Here is a 13,009-nt window from a genome sequence, read left to right as displayed (position 1 = left end):
AGCTTCTACACTTTTGAACATGAATTGCATAAAATGAAATAACATAGAGTGCATTTTTCCCTTTCTTTAAAAAAAATGCTTTTTAATATTTATTCGTTTTGCAGCTGCAGTTCACAGGGCAGATGCCAAGTTAGATTAGTTGTCCCATTTATTTTCATGGAAGTAATTGAATAAACTGAGCACTGCACCTATCTTGTGTCTCACATGCACTTGCTGTTCCCTTGGCTTTAATGTTATTTTCTTTAAAAGGTGTCACCTCCACTAACCAATGCATATGCTTTCCTTGCTTCTTCACTCAGGAAAAAATTCTCTGAGGACTTACCAGCTTGCTTTCACTCAATTCGGCTGTGATTTCGGAACATTGGCTTCTTTCTATACCTAATTGAATTTGCATCAATATCCATTTTCCTGCCTGCAAGCAACAAGCAAACTTTCTTCCTCTAATGCTCATGCAAACATTCCATGCCTGGAAAGGGGAGCAAATAGGAACACATCTGTCAGAATTGCCTTAATGCTAACTGGGGAACATAATTCAACTTGCTACCATTAGCCCACTCTTTGCTATCCGTGCAAATTCAGTGGGTTGTCTTTTAAAATAAATAGAATACAGTGGTACCTCGGGTTAAATACTTAATTCATTCTGGAGGTCCATACTTAACCTGAAACTGTTCTTAACCTGAAGCACCACTTTAGCTAATGGGGCCTCCCGCTGCTGCCACGCCGCCGGAGCACGATTTCTGTTCTCATCCTGAAGCAAAGTTCTTAACCTGAAGCACTATTTCTGGGTTAGTGGAGTCTGTAACCTGAAGCGTATGTAACCTGAAGTGTATGTAACCCGAGGTACCACTGTATATTGCACATATTCTTGGATTTAAATGAAATCTGTGGTTTGAAACAAAATTCAGGAGCTTACTTGATGGACCTAAGTATGTCATGTTTAGTGCAACACCGCTGCAACACCTATCCCTTCTTTTCCTATGCCCCCAACATTATTCATATAAAAAAACCAACATTGATCCAAAAGCACTGAACCAAAAACAACATTGAATCTCTAGGAAAGGGATGGAGAATCTGTGGCCCTTCAGATGTTTCTAAACGACAATTCTCATCTGCCCTGGCCACTGACCATTATGGCTGGGGTTGATGGGACTTTTCCAATAGCATATGGAGGGCCACAGGTACATCATCTCTTTTCTAGAAAGTTAAATGGTAATTTGGGCTTGGAAGCAAACGCCTGCCATTATGGCTAATGTGTCAGAGGGATGGTTCAAGACCAGCTGTTGAATGTTGACTGTTACTCTGGAAGTCATTGTCACATAAAAGTGAGACAGCATCAGTAACGGTGGCAATCATCACACATTTCACTGTCTCTACCTTAGATGGGTCTGCAGGTGTGCACTGGAGCTAACTGCACATATATAACAGCAATCAAGTTAGAGGTAGAAGCTTGGGGAGATCTGCCAGTGGTTGAGAGTTATTCACTATAAATCAGTTAAAATGCTATGGGAAACCTGAAGTCTCATTTTTACCCTTTGTTTTGCAAGGTTAAATAAAGTATTTGGTGTTAACCTAATATTTTACAATCTGTTCTTCTTGGAGGAGGATAATTTATTCCAGCCTCCAAAAAGCACAGCCCATGAGCTGCAGCAATCAGGCTCCCATCTAAGGAACTCCTCCACCTTAGCACAAACCTACACGGATTGCAACCTCATATGCATTTGCTTGGCAGTCAGCCTCACTGAACTCAGTGGAACTAGCTTCAGCATAAACATGAACAGATTCAGGCTGATATAGTTGAGCATCTGCATCTCTCTTCATTGTGAAGTCCAGTGCTTATGTGCACTGTGCAGGGTGCTGTTGGGGGGAAGGAGATGGAAGAATATGCAAGAGAGGAGAGACTCGAGAACTTTACAGGTGACTGAAGGATTAGATCAATGTTATGGGTGCATAAATAAAAAATGGAGAGCCTTTGTAACTTATGGCCTGGAGGGATGTACAGAGACTAAGTCATGTTTTATTAATAACAACCAAACATAACAGAGTAGGCAAGGAAAAGATTCCCCAGACAGTGGTGCAAGTCCCTTGTTCTTCGCTGCACAACTTTCAAACTCTAATTTCATATGCCTGCGTTCTACCAAATGCCTTTTCTCTGCATGGTTTTCCGCCCGTCACTTTTAGATTTTTCTTTCTCCACTGCCAATGTTTCCCAGGGCTTTGTCTTTAGTGTTATGCTCTTTGAAAAGGGTAAAAAAAGTTACGGTAGAATGCAGCCAGAATTGTGGTGGAAGTAGAACACGACGTAAGAGGAACCTGCTGGATCAAGCCAGCATTCTTTTCTGGGTTTTGGGTTGCTTTCCTGAGATCAGCATCCCCAACAAAATGCAATGAACTTGAACTTTGTGTTTTCTGCTAAAAGGCATTTTCTTAGATTGCCCACCAGTTGTTTTTGGAGGAGGGAGAGAGAGACCTTTGGAGGATGGGCCATAGTTTTGGCAGAAAGTTCCAGGCTGAATCCCTGGCTTCTCCACATAGGGCTGGGAAGGAATTTCTCTATGATAAGCCTGGCAGCAGCTGCCAGCCAGTGCGGATCAACCCACACTGACCTTAAACACCTGGAGGGCATCAAGCTAGCAAAGGCCTATAACCTATGACAGTTTCCTTTGTACGGGAAATTTATGGTTATTCTGAACTAGAAGGAACTGTAGAAACCACTCACCTACTTGGATGTGACCCAATTTGTGTGGTTCTGAAGCTGAAGCTGGCGCAACACAGAATACAGTGATCTCTGCTAGAGACAAGGTTCTCTTCTGCATGAAAGAGATCGCTATGTTCTATCCTGCTCGATTTTGGCTGAGCTTCAACATCACACAAATTGAGCAAGACTCAGTCCCACTCAGTCAGTGAAGCAGAAATACTTTGATGAGGAAAGACAGTTTTGTAACTGTGATGTCTGTGAAACAGAAAGTTCCTGTGAGGGCCAGTGCCTGCTCACTTGGTGGCATCTGTGTAATTGAGGTCATGAACCAAAGTCTGGAAAATAAAGACAGGAGGGATGGATGATACCTATATAAAGACACCTAGCCTACTGTGAAGGTGCCCATTCCCTAACTCAGACATCACGTGCTCCTGCTAGTGGAGACTTAGAATAGCTAGAAGTTCTGCTAGGAATGCCAGGCCTGCTGCTCTCTGGGAAAGTCCTTGAGTGCTCTAATAAGTGGGTTTGGGAGATGGTGTTGATTTCAGGTGTGTGAAAAGCAGAAAGTGGGGCAAATGCCTCTTTCAGCATGCCTGTATGGATGCAGGCAAAGACGACCTAGAAATTGTTAAAGACTTGAGGTTTTGGAATGCTATTTATTTATTTATTTCAGATATTTACCTACTACTTAATATTCTAAATTTCTAAGCACGATACAGTGGTACCTCAGGTTAAGTACTTAATTCGTTCCGGAGGTCCGTTCTTAACCTGAAACTGTTCTTAACCTGAAGCACCACTTTAGCTAATGAGGCCTCCTGCTGCTGCCGCGCCGCCAAAGCACGATTTCTGTTCTCATCCTGAAGCAAAGTTCTTAACCTGAAGCACTATTTCTGGGTTAGTAGAGTCTGTAACCTGAAGCGTATGTAACCCGAGGTACCACTGTATATCAAATGGGTTGTTGTTGTTGTTGTTGTTGTTGTTGTTGTTTTTAAAAAAACATATAATCATAGAATGTAGCATTGGAAGAGATCCCAGGGGGCATCTAGTCCTCTACCCCCTGCAATGCAGGAATCTGCCCACAGCTGTCCCAGGGTGGGCTCAAACCACCAGCCTTCTGGTTAACAGCCAGATGCATTGACCCATTGTACCACTGGGGGCACTTAATAAGAACAATTAAAATCCATCATAGAATCTCAAATGTTTAAAGTTTTAGGAACTGCCATTGCTGTGAGAGTTTATTGTACTTGTTGATTTTATTTCTAATGTTACTTGCTTGTATGCTGCATTTGCGTTTCTTACATTTTTATTCCACCTTCTTCCATCACGGAACCCAAGGCATGTGGTTCCTAGGAAGTCACCTCTCCAGGCACTAACCAGAGCTGCTTATAGTGGTGCCATAAGTTTGTGGTTTTGTGTGAGAGAGAGAAAGGGAGGGAGAGAGAATGTGAGGAATGTGGGCCAGAGAAGCACTTATCTCATTTACTTCTCTCGGATAACTCTAAATTCTTCTTGTAGTTTTTAGCTACTTCCATCATATTTTTTTTTGGAAATGTACAATGTCAATAACTACTTACTGGTAATCTCCAAAAATTGAGATTTGGATCGTCTAAGAAAAGGCAGAAAAGAGGCTAAGACTCCTCAGTACAATATGCAGCGATAGTCTTTGCATAAGGTGACAAATGCTTACCGAATAAAGTCTTCAGGAACCAAGCCAAAGAACAGTAACATTTAATAATCACCTCTGCTTTAAGTCAATCATATACTTTGCTGCAGAACATTCTATATTAAATATATTATCTGCCTAGTTCTTTGCACTCCTTGCATAGATTACCAACTTGCTTTGAGAAGCAATCCATTTCCATCTTCCAACAAAGATAAAGCGTTTCTAAACAATAAAATACCATTTGCCATGCTTAGCAAACTTAAAACTTAATGTGAGATTTATAATATTATGTATTGTATGAAAAATATGGGTAGAGGGACATTTTTTTCTTCCTCACTTCTAAGATTATAACCAGTGGCCATCCACTGAAATTAAATGAAGTGAGATTCAGGACTAAGGAGGAACTGCTTTACACAGTGCATAGCTAAACTATGGAATTCACTGCCACCAGGTGTGTTAACGGCCACCAACCTAAACACCTTTAAACAGAGATTAGAGTAATTCATGGATGAGACAGCTATGAAAGGCAACTGCTCCCAATGGCTATATGCTGCCTCCAGGATCAGAGCCAGCATGCTTCTGAATTAACAGTTGCTGTAGAATAACAGTGGAAAAGGACTATTACCCTCCCATTGCACTTGCAGGCTTCCCTTAAGCATCTGGTTTGGCACTCCTATGAAATGGGATGCTGGGCTAGATAGGCCTTTGGTGTGATCTAGCAGGGCACTTCTAATGTTCTTAATGGATTTATGTATTACAGCCCAGAAAGCATCCATAATCTGAGGTTTGAAAGTCAATAGGAGTTGATCTCTGAATAAAATACCTGTAGCATGGAACTACTGTATAACTGTCCTTATCAGGAAACCACTGGGCCTGAAAATCAGAGTGCAGATTCAAGTGTGTTTGGTAAATTTAAACAAAATCTAAGCTTTTGAAATGGTGACTGTCAAATACCTCATGAATATAAATCAGATGTTTAAAATTACCTAACTGAAAGCCGGATATTCCATTTCTGTGTCGGTGCTGTGCATCTAAAACCACACTGAGTCAAACTTATTTCTTTATCCAGAGGACCAGATAGGAATCTAGCTTTGAAACGGAGGCGGAGTGGACCCAGTCTTTATGAATATTAAGTATAATTCCAATACAGCCAACTTGGCCACTCATCAGCTGTGTGTAAATTGGGTCGGTGAGGTATTGAAGCCATCTCTTTAATCCACAAGGCATTTATCTATAATAATAATAAAAATGGATTTGTGTGAGCGCAGGCAGAACTTCTTCATTGTATTGTGTAGGGGAAATGAGCATTCGAGAATCATAAACCTAACAGCACCCCCACTCCTGCTGAGGATGAGCATGGGAGTGTGTAGGAACCAGGTGACATAGTGGACTTGAGCAGACAGACAGAGCAGGAAACCGATTTGCAGAGGCAGTAGCTAGCCAAAAGGAAGAGGCCAAGGGTTGAGTACAGATCTTTCAGGAACCTGGACAAAGCCCAGGAAGAAGCTACGCATTCCAACTAGCACAGGAAGCCAGCAGAATTCTTCAGTTCCTAAGCCTAATAGCCTCTCATGGGCCTTACCTTTCAAGAGCCTAGCATTGTGTTGCTCCTCTGTTGTCTAGGTTGGCAGGGACAGAGGAAGCCAATCTGACACTCCTGAACTTGACTGAGATTAAAAATGCAACCCGCTTCTCCAGATCATGCTGTGCAGTTTCAGCACAGAAACAAATCTGCACAAAATATGCACTTTATGTTTTAAAAATGCAGACAGAGTGCATTGAAAATGCATCAAAAAGCATTGAAGTTTATGTCAAAAGTATGTGTATCATGTAAAACAGGCACACAAAAGGCATGCATTTAAATGTGCGTTTGTCATGCATTCTTTCAAACCTGGATAAAGTAGGATGGTGCAGAGCTATGACTGAATGTTATTGAATCCGAAATGGGAAGGAATTGGACTTCTCAGGCCATTCTTGCTTGCTAGGCATGCTACTTGCAGTGGTAAATACATTTGTCATGTGGGGCCCTAAGGAGCAAGGATGCTGGCACCTCTATGGAGTCCAGCTCAGAGACAGTAGTCAATGGAAGTCCTTGCTTTTGGTTCTCACATTGCAAGACTTGAGCTCAGTGTCAGGACTTCTGGTACTTCTGTGAGTGGTTCTGTTGACTAAGCTGCTCCCTCTCTATTGGAGTCACTGCTAGTAGTGTCACTCATGACACGGCAAGTTTGCATATGTGGGTCTCAGAACTGAAGCCATTAAGTCCTAGTAGACATGTGGAGTCCCCAGTAAGCATGGGCATTCCAGATTCAGGGACGGTCTGTGCACAAAATGAAGGTGGGCATGTAGAGATTTCTCTGATATTAAAGTTAATGAGGAAATCTATGAAGACATGCAGAACACATGTTTGAACTCCAGCTTGCTTAATAAGAAGCTGCTGAATGAGGATGGCTTTGTGCTACTGTATCAGAGGAACTTTGATCTGAGATGCATTTATACTGGTGTACAAAAATTCTATTCATCAATAGGTTGCCAAGTAATGCAAATGTTGGCTGAATCTGATAATGCATGCCCTTCATATGACCACTTTCCATTTGATAGAGACTGAAGAAACAGACTTCCGCCTTTTTAAAGATGTGTGGCTTTTAAGCACTTTCCTTATTGCAGAAAATCAGGTGGACGGGGGAACGAGTTTGTTGCATGAGAAGGCCAAATCAATCATAATTGGTTTAACTTTACTCAAGCTGAATTTACCTGGTATGTGGTTGAACCCCATCTGAAAATGGCAATAGCCTGGAAGCACCTGCAGTTGCAATTGTGCAAGCAGCTTGCAGCAGAAGAGCAATAACTGGGTAGAGTGAGAATCCTGCAGTCTAAAAAGCCCTTTGGGCAAAACTATAGCAGTAACCCAAGCACCATAATCCAGGCAGATTCATAAAAAATACTTCTATCCTCCAAGTAGGAGGTGCTCAGAAACTACAAGCGGAAAGAAGCCGAGACACTCAGAAGAGGCTTGAGAATCTGCCAGAGAACTTCACAGACTTGCAGTTATTTACCCATTAGGAGAGTAAAAGACCAAGTTGGAGGGAGCTGCCAAGAATCAACGCATGAATTGCCAAGATCTCATACTGGTGCATGTAAACTGTTCAGGAAGCAATGCTTAAAGCATGAAAGCTCTCCGCCTGAAAGCACAGAGGGACGAGAACTTTCCCAAAGGGGATTGTGTGTCTACCTATTTGTGTATGAATAATCATTGAATAGGAAGGAATTAAAAAGGCAATCTTGTCTGACCCCTTGCCTAACAGTTAGCCACTACCCTGCACTGCAGTTCAGCCTGTACCATCTACACTACTTTGTGCCCCAAACGGAAAACAGTTAACGCAGCAAGGTGTATGCAGAACAGCTGATTGTGTTAACTCAAGCAAGTTACCCAAGACACATAGTTCAAGGGCAGACTCCCCCCCCCACCTAAAAAAAGAGAAAATCTCCAAGAGTTATCAGCTGTTTTGGTAAGGGAGGGTTTCTTCCAAACTACTAGTCAGACTGAGCAATGCTTCATGCCTAGGGTTTCCAAAAAGTAACATGGAACATACTGTCCATAATTGTGACAGTAAGAGCCCTACTGGATCAGGACACAGGCCCATCTAGTTCAACATCCTATTCTCACATGGCCCTCCAGAAAGCCTGCAAGAAGGACTTGAGCGCAACAGCATTCTCTCCACTTGAGATTCCTGCAGCTGGCATTCAGAAGTATATACCCTCTGACAGTGGAGGTAGAATATATCTTGATGTTGTACCTGAAGATTCACTGCCTGGTGATTTGAGTGAGGACTGGAGACATCAAGGAAGAACAAACAGAAGCTGGAGTCAATTTAGCCCTCTTAATACAAGTAGACAAATGTGGACAGAATTTGTAAACCACATGTTGATACCATATGTGTGCATGAAGAGGCATACCTGTTTGGCCTATAAATAGGGACGGAAGGATCTGTTGATGTCAGTTCTTTTGGTTTCTCATGTTTCCAGTCTTAAATTCTGTTCTCCACATTTTGCAGCAATTTGCATTTCTTTTCTTTTCTTTTAAAGAAACCTCATTAAAATTCATCAGCATTTTAGTGCCAATTTCTCCTAATAAACACATTTTTTGACTAATGTACATATCTTTACAAGCAATTTCCCTTAATATAATGCATCTTATGTTATTTTCACTAATGCCTTCATTTCACTTTCCCCTAATATATGCATTTTTATAACCATTGTTTGGTTGGAGAACTGCAATGCAAATTGAGATAAGTGCATATATTGAAGGATAGCTGTGTTTTGCTTTGCAGATTGTTTTGGAAAGTGAAAATTTGATAGATTTGGCTTTAAATGCATGCCAAATTCATTTTCTCCTCCGTCCCTTTGTATGAATACTTTGTGTTTGTTCTTTTAAAATCTTAATGCTCAATAAATTTTCACAGCTTAAGTACAACATTATTTGGGGCCATTAGTAATAACACCTTGTATTTTCAAAAATAGGCAGGCACCCAACCTCATCCTATGAAAGAATTGTATGATGCCATAATTATGAGATATTTTGCTGCTCATCAAAGCATGTTCCATAGCACTGCTAAATTACCATGTTTGGACTATATTTCTGAGCTCAGTCCTAGCAGAGATTTTAAAGTGTGTGTTTAATTTTATTTGTTGGAGTTCTTGACAGTGGGCTGGATCTAGACTTAGAGTAGGCCCATCAAAATCAATGGGGATTTGCTCTGATTTGGCAGCACTTAGTTTTGGGTGTATTTTTAAGCTGCAATTTACTTGCCATGAATACTAAGATTAGAACAGAATGGAAATCAAAATAAATAAAAGAATATAAAAATCAATGTAAGGCTCTGGGGATTAAGACTCTTTCCTAGCTACCACTGAGTTTTTAATTGGCTATAAAAGAGACGTGGTTGTTAAATTCCTCCAGAAAAACTTCATTTCCAGTTATGAAAAGAAATTAGCTTTTCCAAGCAACCACTCGGGAAACATAGCCTAACCAATAAGTTAAAGGGGTGGGTAGAGACAAACCACTAAACATCAATTAGTTGTTTCCTTGGATAATTATACCTGCTTACTGCATACTTGGGAGTTAAAGTTGTACCAGTTAGTAGCAAAATGCCAAGCATTATGACCAGGAGTGTAAGGTTATGGAGAGAGAAACAAGGGCCATGGGCTGGGGGTGAGCAACCTGTGGCCCTCCAGATGTTGGATTGTAGTCCAAAGACATCTGGGGGACCACAGCTTCCCCTTACTATACAGACTTCTTACAGAGCGTACCTGTTCCATCATACAGAGCATACAGCTTCCATCATTCTTGGCCATTGTTCATGCTGTCTGGGGGCAATGGGACTTGGAGTACAGCAACATGTGGAGACACACATGTTGCCTACTGCTGGTTCTTCAACCTTGTGTCCCCAGGTGTTGTTGGGCTACAGCTTTATATCCCTCAGCCATTTTAGCCAATGTTCAGGGATAATGGGATTTGCAGTCCAACAACACCTGGAGACACAAGGTCACTGCAATATAGGATGGAATGGCCTGATGACAACTAGGAGATGGTGATGGAGAAGGACATAAATGTCTGGAGATGACAGATGGACCAATGAAATAAAATCTTGTTCTCTTCTCTTGAAAACATCCTGCCTGTGTTATTTTTTTAAAAAAAATGGTAGCTTAGTAGTGTGATTTGTGAAATGAGGAATCAGCCAGAGGATAGCCAGAGTGCTGTATGAGCCTAATGCAAGAGTACAGCACTCTCTGAGTCGTACCATTTCAAACTGAGTGCCTTGCCTTGCATCATCACAGACTGCTGCATTCTGGCTTGTATTTCATTTCATGCACATTGGTAGTTCACTCAGCTGGTTCTAAACTGTCACAGTAATGTGTCCCGTTTTTCCATTAAAGCACAAGAAATTTCCTTCCCAGGAGCTAAGATGGGGACTTGAGAAAGTGATCTATAAATCTATAAAGGGATGCACAATCTACAAATTCAAAAACAGATGGGATGTGCTGTTAACTTCATGTGTGTGTCAGTCAATTCTTTATCTGCTGAAACGAAAGGTCACTAGGCACAGAAAAACAAACAAAGGAAAAATTAACCCGAGGAAAACAAAATTGAAGTGTGGTTGGTATATGAAATCTAGGACTGTAAATCAAAACCTTTTTTGTAAGTTATATTTTTGTTAGATTAAATAGGGAAGGATAAATGTCACATCAAATTAAAAATAAATCATCATAAGACAGGGTAGATTCTGAATGCATATGAGGCCCCCACCACAGTGAAACCCAGTCTGTGTTTGGTCGGGAGACTGAAAATGATTTTTAGTATATTTTATAAATGAATCAAATGTTATTATGCAGTCACAGACCCATATTTGAAATATTTTAAACCCACCCTTCATTGCTGAGTGATACCCACATGGCAGGGTATAATAAACTGAACTAAAGAGAAAAACCTTAGCATAGCAAACATGACACCCATGAGACAGGTAAGCCTCTACCTGGACTAGGTCCAGCCTTTGAACATTGATCTTAGCAACATTAGGGAGACTTTTATAATATATCCAAGCATCATCTAGGGAAGATTTCTGAAGGAAGCACTGAGATGCTGTTGCCTTTGTTAACATCCCCACTGGGAATGTCAAATCATTCATGACCTAGGCAACCAAGCGAAAAACAAATGTGGCTAAGAGTTCCCCTTCTCAAGAGGTTGGGTGGTGGGGGCAGTAAGCATAGGCTTCATACACACCAAACATTTAAAGCACATCTCCCCTAAACATCCTGAGAACTGTACATTGTTCCCTACATGTCCCAAAACCCTTAATGCACTACAGATCCCAGCATTCTTTGGGAGGTGCTTTAAATGTTTAGAGCGTGTGTAGCCATAGTCATCATCCCTACACCATATCCCTTGCACTTGTTACATTACACTGAGACTTGTTACATTATACTGAACACAGGTGCAAGCTGCCTCTGTGCATGTACTGCTGTTAGTGAAAGAATGCACACTTTTCTAAGCTCTGTTGTTGTGTACACAAACTGTTGTGCATGGTACGTAAATAACTGGTTGCACAGCTGAGCCGTTTGTATACACACTTGCACAAACTGTACATCCATGGAGTGTAGCATGTGAACAACTTTGATCATAACTGTTGCAAGAAAGACGTCGGCCCCCTTGCTTGAGTGAAAGCTCAGTATTGAAGACCTGTCCTGTTATATGTCCTACATGTTCGCAAAAGGAAATGTTTCGCTCTTGGCTTGAACTAATGCTAAATTAACACTGCGAAAGATCACTTGGATGCCTCAAATGTTCAGTCACCTGCCATAGCTTCACTATAGCTCAATTGTCTCCTGATGAACATGGATTTATTTATTTTTTTAAAAAAGGCAATTACTATCTATGCTTATTCTGCATCCCTGTCAAACAGATGGCACAAGAGAATTATGGCAATAAGAATGGAGCCTGGGGAAATTCAAGTGAGTTTCATTGCATAGTGTTAACTGTTACGTATTTCATCTCCCCCCAATCTGGTGAATACTTTTGGGAGAGTATCATTAATTAGACAGTGCAGTATATTTTCACCATAAATGTTTATGGATGATGAAGCTATATTGTTGTTGCCATGGCATAGTACACCTTGAGCAAAATAGGCTAAGTTTTTTTTTAGAGAGCGAGAGAGACAGCAAACGTCTTAACTCATTAAAAATGAAGTCTTCTCCCTCTGCAATTTGTAAATGTGCGTATTGTATAAGTGGAGCAATATGTGCTGCTTTATTGCTATGTGGAGACAAGCATAATCATAATTATTTACCCGTGCAGCCTCTTACAGTCAAGGGTGTCAGTTTGCTTGACAAAATAGCTTTATCCCTCAAAATAACTCTTTGATGGGCAAACTGAAGTGCAGAGGTGCTAAATGGCTTCCGCAAAGGTACAAATCGCCTTCAGAACTAGGAAAAGATTGAACCCAAGGGGTCTTGCCTTCCAATGCCTGACTATAAAACAGTAAATAGATTATGCTCCATATGCATCGGAACAGATGCCTGCCAGGAGGGAATCGCTGACTTACCTTCAAACATGAAGGTCTCACTCAGCAACAGTCCTGTGAAGTTAATGGAACATCTTATATAAGGTGTGAACTTTTAAGGACAAAACTATCCGCAGGAGGGGACTGTAAATAGAACATAATTCTCCAAGATCTAGACCATCTTAAATGCCACTTGAATCCAAGAGCAAAGGGGTTACCTGAGAGTCCTATCACTTCAGTAGCTTAAATGCAATTCCAGCATCAGTAAGGGAAAGGACTACATTAATCATTTCTCTGATGAATTTTTAAGCTGCAAAGCACACATAAATTAGATCCTCCCTAGAGAAAGAAGCTCATCACATGGTCCAACTCTCCCTGGGTTTCACCACTTTTAGTAGTGTCTAGTTCCCCTAGGGAGAATTTAGGGAGGAAGGCAGGCATGCAAACAGGAGGCAGAACCAGAGCCAATTATAGATGGAGCCAACTCCACCTTCTTCCCTGTGGAGATCTGCAAAAGTAGCAGGAGGCTGACAGCCAGTGCCACCCACTCAACTAGTTTAAGTAAGAAGTACTCCCCTTTTGCCTAATGAACCA

At 41.2% G+C, this 13,009-nt stretch overlaps 1 protein-coding gene across 6 annotated transcripts in view; it reads left to right on the top strand.

Annotated features, from left to right (window-relative positions):
- Window positions 1-13,009, top strand: part of KCND3 (potassium voltage-gated channel subfamily D member 3) — a 278,646-nt gene that overhangs the window by 144,191 nt on the left and 121,446 nt on the right. The gene's annotated exons all lie outside the window — the stretch shown is intronic.

This window comes from Podarcis filfolensis (assembly GCF_964270895.1).
Source record: "Podarcis filfolensis genome assembly, chromosome: 6".
Classification (NCBI taxonomy): domain Eukaryota; kingdom Metazoa; phylum Chordata; class Lepidosauria; order Squamata; family Lacertidae; genus Podarcis; species Podarcis filfolensis.
This window is presented reverse-complemented; position numbering and strand designations above follow the sequence as displayed.